General features: G+C 38.7%; 1 protein-coding gene across 27 annotated transcripts in view; it reads left to right on the top strand.

Annotated features, from left to right (window-relative positions):
- LOC107051715 (adenosine deaminase domain-containing protein 1) overlaps positions 1 to 17,583 on the top strand; it is an 81,042-nt gene that overhangs the window by 30,898 nt on the left and 32,561 nt on the right. For all 27 annotated transcript variants that reach the window (XR_006939123.1, XR_005859396.2, XR_003075032.3 and 24 more), the window contains 3 exons: positions 7,163 to 7,341; positions 8,018 to 8,181; positions 14,228 to 14,643. The gene's annotated coding sequence lies outside the window, so the exon portion shown is untranslated. The remainder of the gene's footprint in view (positions 1 to 7,162; positions 7,342 to 8,017; positions 8,182 to 14,227; positions 14,644 to 17,583) is intronic.

The following is a 17,583-nucleotide window of genomic DNA, read 5'->3' as shown; positions in this document are numbered from 1 at the left end:
CAGAAAGGAAATGCAGTTGCGTGGGCTGAAAAGGAGATGCTGCGCATTCTAGCTAGGTTGTGATCTGGGTGATTAGTATAGCTACCATATCAGCTCCCAGCCATCACTTGTTCTAAATGCCGAAATCAGAAGCTATGCTCTAATTCTTTAATGCCTAAAGAACATCATGAAATGCCCTGAGAAATTGGTGGGTCTTGGTAAAAGCAAGTTTTTTTCCAAGACTTGTGTTGGAATGAGTAGAGTAATTCTCTGGAGAGCTAAGCCATTTTGGAGACTTGGAATATTAAATTTCAAACCAGCAGAGAGTACTTGCTTGACAAAATGGCATGAGGGACAAGAAACATTCAGACCCAGAACCCACTTGCTGTTTAAATGCATGCACTGTTACTTGTTTTTTTTATGTTAAAATAATATTCAGGCATGACAAATGAAATCCAAATCCGTTTTATTATCTTTATAAACCCTAAAGGGGAGAATGTGCTCTTTTATTACATAGGAAGTATTTTTAAGTAACCCCTAAAAAAAACTGCATTCATTAGAGTGTGGATGGTAAGTGTGTCACCTCTAATTTTGCTGGACTTTGAGAAGGATGTCTTTACATTTCTGTGGCTCTGGAAGCAGTTTTTGGAGAGACAAGACTGAACAGCGCAGTAGCAGAAGGACTGTGATTTCCACAAGAAAAGTTGCATCCTTGAAAGCAACAGAAGGAATCTGATCAAAGCAGGCTACAATATCCAAATACTGTAAAATCATTTGCTTCATAAGTTCAGTACATCTGTATATGAGGATTTATGTTCGCAGATCAGTAATAAAAATTTCAGGAAACTGAAACTTTGAACATGTCATTAGAGGTTTCTGAAAGGACCACAGTGATCTGATTAGGCTTTATTCTAGTCTCACTTTATTTTTGTAATCTTGATAGAAAATGAGAAATCTATTAACCACAAAGAGTTGAAATTGCACACAAGTTTTGCAACAATCTAGACTTATTTTGAATGATTCCTCTCTTCAATAGCTGGATACAAAAGTCAATGGGCTGTATTGTGAAAAGCAAAGATAAAATTTTAGTGCGGAGTTCTCACTTGCTCTCTGGAATTTCTTATTGACAAATTTGGCAGTGGAATCAAGAGATGGAGAAATTTGGTTGGGTATTAGTCTTCCCACATTATTCAAATTACTGTACTTTTTACTTTCCATATCTTGCTGAGGGAAAGATTGACATTGATTTGTTGGTGTCAAATGCATCATAGCAAATTCAGTCATATATTCCGCAACCAAATACTTGAGAGCATAAGCACTGTGCTCTCTCACCCCATTCAGACCCAAGTAAGTGTTCTCTTAATACAGGCTTTCATATAAGTGAGTAGGAACAGAGCTTTCATATAAGTGAGTAGGAACAGAGAGGCCCATGAACCTGTCATTTTGTACCTGTTGAGTTTTAAAAACTTTTAAGAAAAATATCTTTTAGATTTGATGTAAAGTGTTAGTAGCGTACAACACCCACTGTAGCCTGGCATCCATGAAATAAAGTGAGGAACAGTGAATGTTTGATCAGTTAAGTTCTGTTTTTAACTACAGGGAGTACCTGTCACTGCAACAAGTATGAAGATGATTAGAGCTTACTAAACTGTAATCACCTTATCGTGATTTTCTCTATGGGATTAGCTGACATCCTGGTGGAATAGACCTGACATTTACATCTAGATGTTAGGGTGATGCTTCCCAAAAGGTGGCATTACAGCAGATGTGAACTTGGGATAGGAGAGTAGAGTGGAGGAAAAGAAGTAGGATGATAGTGTAAATATACCTTTCACCTGTAGAAAATGATAAAGCAGAAGACTGTGATCTGATGCAAAATATTAATACTGTAAATAGAAGTAGGATGCACTTCTTTCAGACACTTCAGGATTTCAGATAGGATAATTACACAGGTGCAGAGTGCATGAAACTGGTACCATATTTGTCTATTCAGTGCCTTTGTTTAAGGCTGAGGCTATAGGAAAAGAACATGTGATGCTGTCATTAGACTCTTGGAAGGTGTTTGCTTTTATTTTAATGACAAATCTATATCTTATTTTCTGTTGTACATAGTTCTTAAAAAGGTTTGAAAAAGTTTGGAAAAAAGCTATTGACTTTTATGATTTGTCCTAATACTGCACCTCTTTTCTTCCATTTTTGTAAATCTTATGCCAAATTTCTTACTTCAGTAGCTGCCAAAAGCATTAGAAGTGACTGTCATGTTAGAGCAATTGTGATCCTGCTTCATGTGGAGGATCGCTTAACAAATGTGACTCAACTTCTGTAGAAGATACTGTGTAATAGAGAGCTGTATGGTTTCCACCGTGTGTTTTCGAAATTCTGTGATACGTGTACGAAAGATTGTAGAATCATAGAATATCCTGATTTGGAAGTACCCAGATAGAACTGTAGACTAGAGTTAGAAGGGACTCAATAGAATCATAGATCATGGTAGTTGGTTGGTTTGTTTTGCAGTTTTTCCCAAATGAAAAATGGCAGTTCTTTGAAAATAACAGTTGAGGCTTCAACATTTCAAAATTTATGACAAGTCTGCTGTCTTTCCACTTCTTAAACTGAAATTTCAACTGTGCTGCTAGATTCATGGAGAAAACCTATTATTTTGGTAAATTCAAGTTGATGCCGTATGAGATAATAGTAATAGCATGTAAAAGAAAATTTGAATCAAATTTCAGGTAGAGATGCCTTGAATCTTTCAGTACTTAAAATTTCGTGTATTTTCTTGTGAAATAAAACGCTGCTGCATATCTCCCTCTATCCTGACAAACTGAAAGAGGTGGAGCTGTTCAGCCTGGAGAAGAGAAGGCTCCAAGGTGACCTGATAGCAGCCTTTTAATATCTAAAGAGGAGTTAATGGAAAGAAGGGAACAGCAGGGTCTGTGATGACAGAACAAGGCGAAATGGCTTCAGGCTTAAAGAGGGTAGATTTAGATTGGATATAATGAAAAAGTCTTTTACGGAGAGGTGGTGAGGCACTGGAACAGGTTGCCCGGAGATATGGTTGGTGCCCCATTCCTGAAGACTTTCAAGGTAAGGCTGGATAAGGCCCTGGGCAACCTGATTTAGCTGTGGTGTCACTGTTCATTGCAGGGGAAGTGGACTGGATGATCTTTAAGGGTCCCTTCTAGCTAAGGATTCTGTGATTCTATGATTCTATTTAATGACCAATTTCATAAGATTCATTTAGAGTATGGTGTGCACTATGTGAGATGTTTTAAGAAGACAGTGGACTCAGGTTTGTTTCATCCTAGAGGCTACATTTTCCAAACATATAGTCAACACTTGATTCATAGTAAGCACCATAACATGTAGAGACTATGTTTTCCCTGCAGCTACGTTCCTGAGCACTATTTAAAATAATAATAATAATAATAATAATAATTCTTAAGATACTCTCCTTCATGTTGCTTATACTTTACAACTTAAATTACAGTGGCATGTAGGGACCACAGAGTGGACCTTGTGTTCAAGGACTTTTATGAGGTGAGGCGGTTCTTGTGGCTTCGCAACCAAATGTGAGACAAGAAAAAAGTGAATGAGGGAAAGACCAGGGGCTTCTGATTCAAGTAATGAAGGTAGCTCTAGTACACTAAAGGATGTTGTGGTTTGTTTTATTGTTTGGTCGGTTGCTTTTCTTTCTTGCTTGAGTTAAGCACAAAGAAAACTGTCTAAAATATTGTTTTGTTTAGAATGCTTATTTCAAATACTGTATTGTCTTTCCATGCTAAAAGCAGATCTGCAAGTACCTCACAAGTACCTCACAAACCTAATGTGCCAAGTCTGAAATTAAGATACAGTGCAAGAAGAATAACCAGTGTGACCCCTCATTTTCTACCTTTTTAATTAAAAAGTTTGTCAGAACGAATGCAGAATACCCTTTGTGGTTTAGGTCATATTTTCATTATTAACAAAAGCAATTCATATATAGAACAGAGGGGTTTCCCCCTGTAGTGTATGGTATATCCCTGCTTGTGGTAATTCAGGGTTTTTCCTCTCATGTCTGTTCAGTTAGGCATGTAGTCTAATTCTACTTCTTCTCCTAGACGACGACTATACAGTAATTTCTTCCTTTCTGTCCAATCCTGACAGGTTTTTGTAGGATTGCCTGGTGAGGTGAACTGTGACTTCAAGCAGGGATGTGGTTTAGAAACTCCCATGTTGTCATTCTCGCAATGACATTGCCTTCCCTGTTACCTGGGGAAGTTGCTGAGCCCCTCTTTAGTATTCCTCATGAGTAAATGAAAATGAAATTTCACCACTATGTTTTGCGGGAACTTTATGCCTCCTTCTGAACATTCCAGTCCTAATCCTGATCTCACAGGAACAAAGAAGTGCTTTGCATTTTTACTTCATTCTGATGTATAACCTTAGAATTACCTTATAAATATATCTTAATTTTGGCTCTAATTTTTTTTTTCCCCCCACTGGAATTGGTGATAAAATAATGCACTTTGGCTTTAACAAGAGTAGTAAGTAGTTATGAAAAAAATCTACTGCTACAGATGATGAAGTCTCCCTTCGTTCCCAAGGAAATCTTAGTACTTCATTACCTTCACCCCCTGGGTTGCAAACCACATCTACAGCATGGTTGATTATCCTGTTTGCACCTTACAGCTTGCAGTGAAGGTAGAGAGAAGAAGGTGGGCTTTCTAGCCCGGCTACCAAACCTCTTCCAGAGCAGCACTGTCTTGAGTGTGAGACTATTGTTTGTCTTCTGGGAATGCTTGCATGATTTTACATGTATGGAGAATAACACTGTGCTGGGAGTGCTGTAAGTTTCTCTCAAGCTGAGGTTGCTCATAACATGTGCCTTTTCAGCCAGATGTATGTATGTATCTTCAGCTCCTTGGCAGGCTTTTTCTGACTGACACAGCAGTCACTCATCCAGATACTATTGGCTAGAAAGGCATTACAGCTACCTTCCCAGCCTAGGTCTTCTGTTAATTACATTACTTTTAGTGTGCTTTCTATTACAGTGATTTTCCTTAACACAGTCTTTCTCCCATGTAAATTCTTAGCGGCGGTTTCTCTGTTACTTATGTGGTAATAAATAGTTGATCACCTCACTAATAGCTATTGAATTTACTCTGTTTTTCTTGATTTGTTATGTGGGAGATTCTGTGTAGTTGATTTGTTATGTGGAATATTCTGTGTAGTTGTAGATTAGGAAGAGGGGAGAAAAAAAACAACAGTCTGCAAGTCAGATCCTAGTCCTCGCAAGGAAACCTGTGAATCTTCCTTGCAAGGTAGGTGGCTGGGCTGTCTTTGGTTTTGTTTTTTTCTTCAAATCCTGTGATTTACTGAGAGTTGGAACTGAAGAACACAGGGAGTGTGTAATTGGTTGCTGTCATCTATTGTACGTGTGGTTACTGCCTAGGGAAAGAGAGGGAAAATCCCTTTGTTAAATTTGTCTTTGAGACTTAATTCTTCAGTTACTGCTTGAACTATAATGAAGTCTGAAATCTGTGAAAATCTGTATGTTCACATTCCACGTTCAGAGAAACTGGTGGAATGTTTTATGAGCTATGGTACGTTTTAAGATTTTTCTCACAGAGCAGTTTTATTACTGTGCCTCCAAACACCTTATCGTGTGGCTAAACAAAAATGTGAATTCTGGGGGAGACAAATTTCCAGTGTTAAACAGGAAGCACAAATACGCAACACAAATGTTAGCAAAAGCATCATTAACATTATTAAAGGTGTAGATGTGTTAAATTTTGCACCCACCTCTATCCAGACGTTATTCTTTTACTAATGGGGGACTTAAAATAACATAGACTGACTAGTTTAATATTAAAACTGGAAATGACAAAAGTGTAAAGAGGTAGTTTTTCTGCTCTGTTCTGAGGTAACCAAATGGATGATGGTGAGGGGAAATATCAACTAGCTCACTAATGCTGTAGCATTGTGCCTAAAAAGTTTTCTTTTTTAAAGGAAGTGTGGTTATTGACACATAGTTTAAGATGAACATTATATGATCTGTTTATGTTACACAAGTAGATTCTTATAGCTTCTTATTTTTTATGTTCTGTAATAATAACTAACATTTGAGCAGCAATGTTGATTGTAAATCATAATGCATTTTACAAAGAAGATTAAGTGGTGTTTCTTTCCTGTAGAATTTGAAAGACGTAGGGTGAAAAATGCTTCTGAAATGCTAGCAGCAAAATCAGTAATATGCCAGTAGCCTCTGAGGTTGAGTGTGTTGCCATATTGGTCATGCTGTTTTACCATTTGTATGGAAGCAAATGAGTTTCTACAAATAGGAAGCTGTTTGAATTCCCTGATACACAGGGAGACTCCTCTGCACTAAGTTTTAAACTGGAGGAAAAGACCAAGTAATTTTAATAGTAAGGGAGGAAAATTGAAACAGCATAGCAGCAGACATGGGAATTCAGAATGGAAAGATTTGGTTGTGTAGCTCATTGCAACGTTTGGATTTTGTTGCTTGTTTTGCTGTTGCGTTACTGTTGAACCTAATGCAGCTAACTTAAACTGTGTGTCTTTAATTACACATGAAATAATGGTGGTGATTCTTTTCAACGTGTCGGTGCTATGAGGAAAACCTAAATATATTTCAGTGATCAGTACTTCCGCTTATTATAACTGAATTTACCCAATATTTCTGTCCTATGGCACTGATTTTGGCTGCCTAGGGCTTTGCTACTTGTACATTGTTCGGCTTGAAAAGCTGAAGTTCATCTATTATAAAATATTTGTTGCTGTGTGAAGTGTATCTGTAATTTCTTGGTCCTGCTGGACAACTGTTTGGTTTGTCCGTGCTGACCTACACTTGACAGGGCAAGCAAGAGTGGATCTGCCACGTCCAAAAATAAGGACAATGCAAAATATTGTATTATTTCAAGGTTGTGTTAATAGATTCATTTTTCCTTATAACTATTTGAATGAATCATCAGAAAAACTTTTAGGAAGAAACCCTGGAAAAAAATGACATATTTTGTTTTGAGATTTTAAGCAATACATTAAAAAGAAAGAAAGAAAAAAAAAAGTTAAGTGCTTTGTATTTCTGTTTGTAGTATTTAAAACAGTGTTTTTAAGTAGCCTATGAGACAAAAACCTCTTAAGCTCCTAAATATTTTAACTTCTTTTTTGTTGTCCTTTCCAGTACCTCTGTCTCCAGAAATGGTTTAGCACCAAGAAAAAGTTACATTCCACTGTTTTTGGAGTCCAGTGAATTGGAAAGCAAGTTATTCAAATGCTACTTGTAGCGTTCCTTGAGCATAATGGAGTTGGAGAAGAGAACATGAGCTGGCTCTAGCTGTGGAGGAGAGCAGACTGGGACAGGTAATGCAGTGAGTTAGGGAAGGGTTGAGGAAGAGCGACCAATTCTTTTGCATACACACAAGTAGTGGCTGTCACTAAAAACAGTTTGCCCCTTTTGGCACAATATATACACGCAAAGGCCCCAACATGCATTTTGAATCTATGTGCATCTGGACGTTCTCTGCACATTGGTAGAAGCAGAAAGAAAAGCTCAAGCTCATTGAGGGCAACATCAAGCTCACTGGATTTAGGGAGAACATCAGTTGTACCATGCAGCGTGCTGAAAAGCATTTCTCTTGCTGCTGAACGCAAAAGGAATGTGTGGGGCCTCTCATACCACAGCACTTTTGAGAATCCTGAATTCTAAGTAGAAGTGAAAGGACTTTCACTTGTATTCAGAAACTAGTCTTATATTTTTTTCCATCCAGTAAATGATTGAAAGTTTGTAAAGAGAAAACAACAAATGAAATAATCAGAAAATGAGTAGGCTTTTGACTCAATGTTTTATAATATTTTATAAGTACAGGTACATTAGTCATATTCTCTGAAGGATTTCTTGTAAAGGGTTTTTGCTCTTTGTAAGTTTTTCCTGTGATTAATTTTTTAAATAAAAGTTTGGGGTTTTTTTCATTAAGGGAATGGGTACTTTGGAAATTGATAATTATGGAAACTGAAATGATCGCCTCCTGATTTTCAGGGACACGAGCTGGTAAGAGCACTGTGCAGAAGCTTCTGCAGAGGAAGCCATTTCTGCTGCGGTTGAGCCCTCGCCTGGAGCTCAGCAAACCTGCAGGGGTTTCATGTGGTACCTGTTCTGGGGCACCACCTGCTGGTGCCTCCTCATCTGTCTGCTGAATATGGGTATGTGTTACCTGCAGAGTTTAATCTCTGTAATCCCTTAGTGGCACAGAGCACCTGCAGTTCTTGTTCGGCTCAGTTCCCTGTGCTTTCAGTGACAGAGATTTACCATGCTCCTGATCTTTTATAATCCTTTTCCACTGGTGACAATGCTTATAAGAAAAATGCTGTTTAGGAAATGGCACTAACTATGTAATGAGTAAAATGCTGCCAACTTCTTGAAGTTTATTTTTCACTATATGATATTGATTTTATTTTTCCTGTTTAATTAATGTTATTGTCCTAGCTCTTTGAGATCACAGAATCACAGACTTGTAGGGGTTGGAAGGGACCTCCAGAGATCATTGATTGCAGCGCCCATGCTTTCTAATTAGATGCTCTCTAATTATTCAATATTGCCTGTTGGATAGGCAGTAAAAGAGCATGCCTATGACAAGTGAAATATGGCACATTAACATGAACTGTTTAATCATACATCTCTAGGGCTAATAGGGTTGAAGCACATTTATGCTGCACATATGTGAGCTATGTGGTGTTTTGTAGGTCGCATATGTCTGAATCATTTTTAATACATCAGCAATATTGAAACAGAACAACAGAAAGAATCACAATTTTAATCATAAATTACGATTAAAATTATGAAATACCTAAATTTGGAGCTGCATATTTGTCCAAAGTAGTTTAAGATATATTTCAAAACATAAATCATCATTCTTTAACTCAAAAACTGGGCATGAACTATCCGATGTCATGTGGCTGCTGATACCTAACTTGATGCAGAGCAGTTTCACTGAAGTGAATTAGTTGTGCTGGTGCTTCATCTTGGTGGAAAATAAGGACATATGTGGAGGCTGGGAAAACACCTTAGGTGCTTTTGATTGTGAAATGGGTTATTGATTGATTGATACTCATATGGAAACTTTTGTAGAGGGAGAAGTTTTAATGAGATTATTATCCATCTTGGTTCTCCTATTGACTTTTCAGCCTACAGTTTCCTTTATTCCATAATGGGATTTACTGTTGGTGCAGTATACCTCCACTGTTCTTCATCTGACATTCGTCATTATGCCGCCCACTGGATTTTGCTTAAAGGGTAAATAAGGTACATGCATCAGACTGGGAAATTTGCCAGAGCATTGCCTCAACCCTGAGAGAAAGCTTATGAGAATCAGGTAGAACAAGCTGAAAAATATTTTCCCATCTCACAGAAGTGTCATTTTTTTCAGTTTTGACCTTTTTTTCCCTATGTCACACTGAAATGAAGTTGCAAACTTTCAACAATTTTAATTGAAAGAAAAAAAAAAGAGGATGATCCACATCTGTCAATAGCCTGTTAAGTAAGTACCTCCTCTGGGATGTTGGTGGAACATGTCCAAATGCAGAAGTCAAATCAAGCAGAGCAGGGATGGGACCCAGCTCCGGTGTTCGCTTTCCTGTCAAATGCCCACACCAGAAACCAGTAGCCTGCTCTGCTCTCGTGCACATTGTCTTGTTTTTTACAGAAGTTCAATTCTGGACCTGGGAAATGGTTATTGTTGAAAGATTTGTCAAATCGTTTCAGTGAAAGTTGAAATGTTTCAGTTTCAACAGATCTGTTATCCTCCAGTGGAAAAACATTTCACTAAAAAATTCCCAGCCAACTTCTGAGTTTGCCCTGTAAAAATGTTTTTAAGGAAAGTCTTACTGTGATGCAGAACAGTCATGATTAAGGAGGACAAGATTGTGCTCCTTGAGCTGAGTCGGCTTATCCTCATCTTGATGCTTGATTCTTGTTCACATCCTCTGGTTGCCTGTGCCATCATATTGCTTCATGAGGTTGTGCAGTGCACATGTCTGGGTCAGAGAACTGATGCAGATCAAATTAATATAATATATGCAGATCAAATATTGCCTCTTCACCCAAGCTTCCCCTCAAAAATGCAGCTGTTTGAGGATTGCTGATGGGAACAGAACTGGGATTGGATTAAGCCAGCCCTGTTCCAGTGAAACACAGGAGATAAAGGAGCCTGAAGCAATCAATAAGCACCCAATAGTTTTAGTACCATAAAAAATATTCCTCTCAAATTGCATTGGTATTTGGTACTTATTCAGCTGTTGGTAGTACCATGGTGTAAATCTGATCGTGGAAAGGATCAGTGATAATAATATCCCCCAAAATACTCTGTTGCTTTGCCAGAGGGGCCAAAGCTGTTTTTAACCTGGTTCATTTCAGGTTTGAAGAGCAGATGTACAGATACGCTTCCCAGCGGTGAAGAATTGGGATTGAGTAAATAGAAGAGTGGATGGTGGTAGGGAAAGAAACAAGGATTTCAGATGCTAGTTTCTCCAAACAAAAGCTTTGTATAAGTTTTTTGTGTTTTTTTTTTTTTTTTTTGGGGGGGGGGGGGCAGCGTAGAACATAGCAGCTGTCTAACAGAACATGGGACGTGAGAAGAAATGAGAATTCAAGTTAAAATGTAGTATCCATCAAGAAGGGAGGCAGTAAGTCCATAGGGAATGATAAGGAAGGGCTGCCTGCTCCGTGCCTGGAGGGCAGCCATGCTGTGCCATGGAAAGGCACACCCCGAGCTGGTTTGGTGCCACCGTGGAGCTATGCTGAGCATTGAGCCCTCCAACACTTCCTGCTCTATCGCTCCTTTTGTCATCCTCGCTATGCGCTGACTGGACTGGCTGTGCTTCCTTGACAAAAATGGCACTTTATTTGTGCAGGCTTTTGTGATTGCTGTTGCTGAGTAGTTGTATTAGAAGCTGTTAGAAAGAAAGCACAATTCTTCGAGGGATAGCAAGGAAGTTGTACATTTTTATGCTTGTTATGCTGTGATTTGTATGCATATTTGTTTTCAAGTTCCATTTCTCCTAATCGTACAATTTGGTGGTGATGTTTCTGAGCTTTCACAAGTAGATTCAAAAACATGAATGGCTTTTGCCCTTTTATTATTGATTAAGAGGCTGTATTTAGCTGAGAAGCTAGCAGCGATACGGACTCTTTCTAGCTGTTCCATACCCCAACAGCAATGGTTCGATGTAGTGGTAATGTGGTATTTTCACCTTCTATAAAAGTATAGTGCAGTGGGGACTGGGAATAAATGACCTGCTGTATGGTGGGGCAAGATTTACCAACACTTTGTCTTTCCTTGGGTTAATCCAAAATAGTTGTAGATGTCATGCACCATTAAACTGGCTTTATCTAAAGGAGAGAAGGAGAATAGATGAAAGAGAGGCTGAAAGTGTTAAGGGGGAGAGGGTAAATTAGGGTTGGGAAAGAGATTAATGTAGGAAGAGGAAACAAAGTAATATTTGAATAATAATATTTGAACTGAAAAACTGTCTCTGGAAAAGAGAACACAACAGGGAAATGGCAACAGACTGTCTTAAAACTTCACTGTGGTATTAGGAGGTAAGCCAGATGTTTCTTGCTGAGTTGACTTGATTCACATGTTTTTTATATACTCCACTTACTGAGCAGTGCTGGAAAGAGAGATAATGAGTATGGTAGGGAGCAAAACTTTGTAGAAAATTCCTGTTTACTTCCTTGCAAATGTTGTGTATTCCACCTGAATGTAAAAAATGGCCTTGGCATTAGCAAGTGCACCTTGTCTGACTATGATGTCTCATCCTTTTGGGAAAAGCATTCATAAATACTATGTGAATCATTAGGAAGAATGTAGATACTCTGTGTCATGCTTGTACCTGTCTGACAAATGTGACTAAATTGAATCCATTAGATTTGTTTTGTGTTATTGTATGCCTCTGATGGAGCTTATATGTCATTTTGGTAAAACTGACTAATGACTTTGTGCCTGACTTACTTATCTGTTTGTAAAGAAAGGAATAATAATAGTAAGTGATTAGGTGAAGTATTTATGAAGTCCTCAAGCTGAATGGTAGTATGCTTTAGAAATGCCTGATGCATAAACTAAGATTTACTAATTTATTCTAATAATCTTCCTTGTCCTTATTTTCAACCTATTGCAGTTAATACTGTCAGTGCAGACATTATCCTCTTAATCTAAGATAATTAACTTCAGGACTGATTCGATCTGTTCCCCTGAGTTAAGGCCACTGCAGGTAAATGCTGGATTTACATCCAAGAAGGTAATTGTATCCTAAATTATCTTATTTTGTATTGAAAAAGCCAACTTTATAAGCTTTCATCATTAATTATTTCTCAGGAATGAGAGCACTGTTGCTCATTCCAGTAAATCTTTCTGAACGTTAATTCCCTACATTTAGGGATTAGAGAGATTTATTTCTTTAAAAAACAGGCAGGGAGGTCTGTTTTCTGTTTTCAGTTGCCTGATGCCCTCTTGTGCTATGATCTGGTCTTTACACCGGTTTGTTTACTTACATAAAAAGTCAGTGCCACCCGATTTGATGAAATGCTAGATTTGATGTGCTAACCTCATATATTATTCTGTGCTTGACTCCTTGCTGGTACTGACCTCTGTTCAGCTCATCGTAGTATAAAACACCTTCATTCTTGCTTTTTCATTCACTGTCTTCTTTGCTGTGAGGGTGCTGGAGCACTGAAAGAGGCTGCCCAGAGAGGCTGTGGAGTCTTCTTCCCTGGAGGTATTCAAAAGCCACCTGGGTGCTTTCCTGTGTAACCTACCGTAGGGAACCTGCTTTAGCAGGGAGGCTGGACTTGATGACCTCCAGAAGTCCCTTCCAACCCCTGCAATTCTGTGATTCTGTGTTTGTTTAAGGTTTTAGGGAAGGATGGAAAGGGTCATACAAGAATTTGAGAAAACATCGTGCAAAAATTAATACTAACTCTTATTTTAAATATACCAGGACCAAGAATGCTGCAAGACTGTAGAATAATGATCAAATAAAAATAATAATAATAAAAAAGACTGCTAAAAAAGATAAGACTGTCAAAAACAAGCTAATTACTTGTGTACAAGAAGCAAAAAGGTTGGAATAAAGTAAGAATGTTGGTAACTTTGTTCATGAGGATATCATCAAAAGGTCCTTTGAAACTAAAGTGGCTAAGAAAGTGTTTTGGAGGCAAAGTTTAAAGCAAACAGTAGTAAGCTTCTGGCAGCGTTCACCCAGGAGTTCTAAAATATTTGAATTGCTAACTAGCACGTGTAACACATAGCAAGATGCCATGCTATGTGAGGATTGAACAGTGACAAGTGAGAAGCCAATGAAGTTCTACAGGGAATCTAGGAAACTGGGAAAGCACATAGATGCTATGAGAAAAAAAGATGAATTAGTGGATGCCTGAGTAAATGTAATCTGCTTAAGAAGAGTAACTTTGGTCTTTGGAAAGAAGAACCATGCCTTAGAAAATACATTAAAAAAATCTTTCATGGAATTTACATCTACCTGAGGAAATGGTCACAAGTTGTACCAGAGGAGGTTTAGATTAGACATAAGGAAAAACTTTTTCTCTCAGAGAGTGGTCAGGCGCTGGAACGGCTGCCCAGGGAGGTGGTGGAGTCACTGTCCCTGGCAGTGTTCAAAAGGTGTCTGGATGAGGAGCTACGAGATATGGTTTAGTAGCTTGTGGTAGCAAGGGTAATGGGAGGATGGTTGGACTAGATGATCTTGTAGGTCCTTTCCAACCTTCTGATTCTATGATCTGTATGCATAAAAATATTTTCTCTGCTCTAGTCACTTGAATTTCTAAAAGTAACAAAAGTCCTTCTCTGAAGGGCAACAACTCATGCATTGATAAGCTTGAAAGGATGATCGTTGCATGGTGAGCTAATGGCAATAATGAATAGACATCAGTGTACTCTTTGCAGGACAATGTGTCAGGTGTAAGGGTCTCTGCTGGACTTGGAGAGTCGTGTGGAGACAAGGACTCTCTGCAGAAGCATGAGAGAAACAAGGCTTTTGTGCAAATTGTTCATTGCACATCCGTTCTCTAGAAGGAAATTTGAGATCTTAGCACAGCCTTTGTGCAGTACTGATCAAAAGAAGTCCAAAGCTTGTCTTCTGGAAACTGACCAGGGTCATGCGCTGCAGTCACAAGGTGTTGAAGCAGTGTTAGAGTGTGGGTCAAACCTGATTAATGACCCGTATTTTCTCTCCAAAGGGAAAGTTAACTTTGACGTCCTGTCTGCCTCCGTGACTACTCAGAAGTCCTGGTCCCCAGTTCATCAGACTAACAGCTGAAGACAAGTTACTGGTACCATAGCAGGGCCATCTCCTGCTGGATGGCAGAAACCTCTGGGTAGGAGCAACAGCCTGCCTGTCATCTCCAGCTGCCACTGCACGCCTTCTGTTGGCATGAATAGTTATTGCTGAAAAAGTGACATGAGATACTGCTGTGTACAGTGAGTGCCTTAGGCCCTGTGTTGCAAGAAGCATACGGTCAGCTTATGTGCTAAGTGGAAAGGAGAAAGTCCCACACCAAACAGATGGAAACTGTTAAAGATGCTCCAGCCCAGAAGGACCGTGCAAGTCTGTGCTGGGAAGAGCGTATCTTTGCACAGACCAAGCCACAGCAAGGTGAGTTTTTCTGCAGTCCTTAAACTTAACACTGAGAACATGAAAAATATTAAGAGAAAAAAAAGCAGCTTATGTCTCTTTGTTGTAAGATCATTTAAAATGTCTGTGTTATTCCCCTTGTGATTTGAAACCCATGCTTACTTCTGATATCTTCTAATCTTTTTTCAATCTGTCCTTCACCGGTATGCATGTCATGTAATCAGAATATAACTTTTGGTGTCTGGAAGTGCTATGATGCAGCTTAAGGTACCTTGGGTAGTGCTTTACCACGTTTCTCATTGTTTGCCAGATGACTGAATTGTGGAAGCTTTTAGCAGTGCTAAAAGAATTGTTGTCAGTATCTGGAAGCTCTTTTCCCTCCAGTGCTGTGGGTCTTCACCAAACTCAAGCACTTTGGTGCTGGCAGTTACCTACTGCCATCCACTGGAAATAGTGGAGATTTGCAACGTTACTGAGTTGCTTCTGCTGGTGATGAGCACGAGGGATTGGTGACAGTGATGACAGCCTTTCCTGAAACGGTATTCCCAAATTGGTTGTTGGTGAAACAGGTTTTCAGGGTTTGTACCCCTGGCTTCTCCCTTGTGTGGCTGTGAATGATGAAACACAGGCAAGAGTGCTGGACATAAGGATGGCAAGTTGCCTAAAGGCAGACTGTGATGAATATTTAGCAATTATATACAGAATATATATATACAGATTCAGAAACAGCAATCTTACTCCCTTCTAATGACAGTGATAAGAACAGTAAGTGTATTCACTGCTAACTTTAGTAAGTTAGCTAATTATAAGGACAGTTCTAAGCTTGGTGTACAGATGATAAGGAGAGGGAGTTGTTGTAAATTATCTTAGTTAATCTGTTGGCAAATTGGTATCAGCAGTGAGTTTTGAGAACTTACTATGTATTCTCTTTCTACAGCATGTAAGTATTTGTTTTAAACAGCTTTGCTCCATAAAAAGTTTTGAAGATGTTCATTCTAGGTTATTGTCTCTGACATACATGGGAATGTTACTGCCCAAGGACCAACCGCACTACAAGTAGCTGCAGTCCTATCAGCTTCACTGCTGAATTCTTTATTTCTTGAGTATGCAGACCAACGTCAGGACAAATGCCAAGTGTTTATCTTTGAGCCAGGCTTGATTTAATTCAGTTTTATTGGAAAAAGAAGCCAGCTGATCTGAAATGCATGCACACAAGTTAAAATGTAGTAAACGCATTGAAGATGCTCTTATCCAAAAGAATATAGACTTTAACCTAGCCACAACACATTTGTATATTGGCAGTATTGTGTGTGGTTTCAGGTGATTTATCTCAAGTTTCATCTTTCAGTTTTCTGAGTGACTCCATATTCCCTTACCATCAGTATTCATCCTCTCATTCCTTCAGAATTTTTACCTACCCTTGTAAGCCTTTCATCCTGTGTATGTTATCACTGCTCGTTGCTCAAGAATTACACACCAGATATGCCAGAAACGTGCAAGTTTCAGAAACAAAACTTCCATAAGAAATAAACAGATTATCGTGTATGAGTTGAACAGTGCCTCATATTTGGTTTTTTTTAACATCTCTGGAGTCTAGAAAATAGAAACTGCTTTTGGAGTGATTTTTTTGTTGCCTTCACTTTCGGTTTTTAAAACATATACTTCGTGGTCTTACAATGTTAATGCATTTGGACAAGAAAAGGATACTGGGAAGTCTTCAGCTGTGTACGTAGAAAAATGGAAAATTAAATGAGAAGAAAATAAGTATTATTTCCAGTGTATAGCAAAACATATTGCCATGAGGATGATTCAGCTCGTCTATTTATGTGAAACTGTTTTGAACTTCAATACAATTATCAACAGGTGGCAGTACAGCAATTCAGGTCGTTAGTTTGGAGAAGGATGTTTGAGTAGGAAATGTTTGCTTTCAGCTTTGCACCTTTTACAACATGGATCATCAGTAAAAGTGAGAAGCAAGAGCAATGTACAACCCACAGCTGTTGGGAAAATGCATCCACGAAGATGTAAACAACTGAGAGAAAGTACACAGCATATCTACACAGAACAAATGAACATTTTTGAGATGTTTTAAATCTGAAAGAGATTTGTGGTACATCTATGCAGCAGCATCTATGCCCAGATGTCTGAGTTGATATGGGCAAAATGGTGCCTTAACTTCTCAGTGGGGTTAAATAGTTGAGTTACTCTAGTGTAGGCACAGTCCTCTGGTTGTTTTTCACTGCAGAACAGATGCCCATATAATGCATAAAGTAATCTGCTTTAGCAAATAGCTCTAAACATACTGGAAGCCTGAAGCCTTATGTTAAAGCTGTGAAATCTGTTTCATGCTGTATTATGACAAGAGCACTAGAATTTGAGTTACGAAACCACAAAAGAGCAAGATTCTTAGGAAGATAAAGAAGCCTGATCACAGGACTTCAGGGTCTGTTTGTTTGTCACAGTGTAGTGTCAAGGTTTTTATTTACATAATATAGACTGAACACAGCAGAAACACTATTTCATCATCTACTAATAATACATCTGGAATCATAGACTAGCATCTTTAATTCATGAAGGCTGCTCTGAAAGTAATGCCTCCTATTTTATGATGATAGCCTATGACATCAGAGGCAGATGGTGGTGGTATGGCAGTAGAGGTTGAACCTTCCCACCAGTACTCTCTTAGATTTTGTTGTCATGTGCCAGATGGCAGCAGAGGGGCAGGCTGACAGAGTGATGTCTGACATGGAAGTGCGTGTGAAGCAAAGCTGTGGAAGTGAATTCCTACGTGCGAAAAAAAAATTGCACAAATTGACATTCATTGATTTTTGCTGAATGTTGCTGGAGTCCAACCAGTGGATGTGAGCACAGTGAGGCTGTGAGTGGCGCATTTCAGCAGTGGTGACAGTGACATGAAAGATATGCCACATTCCTGACAGCCATGAAGATTTTTATGAGTGT

This window comes from Gallus gallus, chromosome 4 (genome assembly GCF_016699485.2).
Source record: "Gallus gallus isolate bGalGal1 chromosome 4, bGalGal1.mat.broiler.GRCg7b, whole genome shotgun sequence".
Classification (NCBI taxonomy): domain Eukaryota; kingdom Metazoa; phylum Chordata; class Aves; order Galliformes; family Phasianidae; genus Gallus; species Gallus gallus.
The sequence above is the reverse complement of the archived record's forward strand: the minus strand, read 5'-3'. Positions and strand labels throughout refer to the sequence as shown.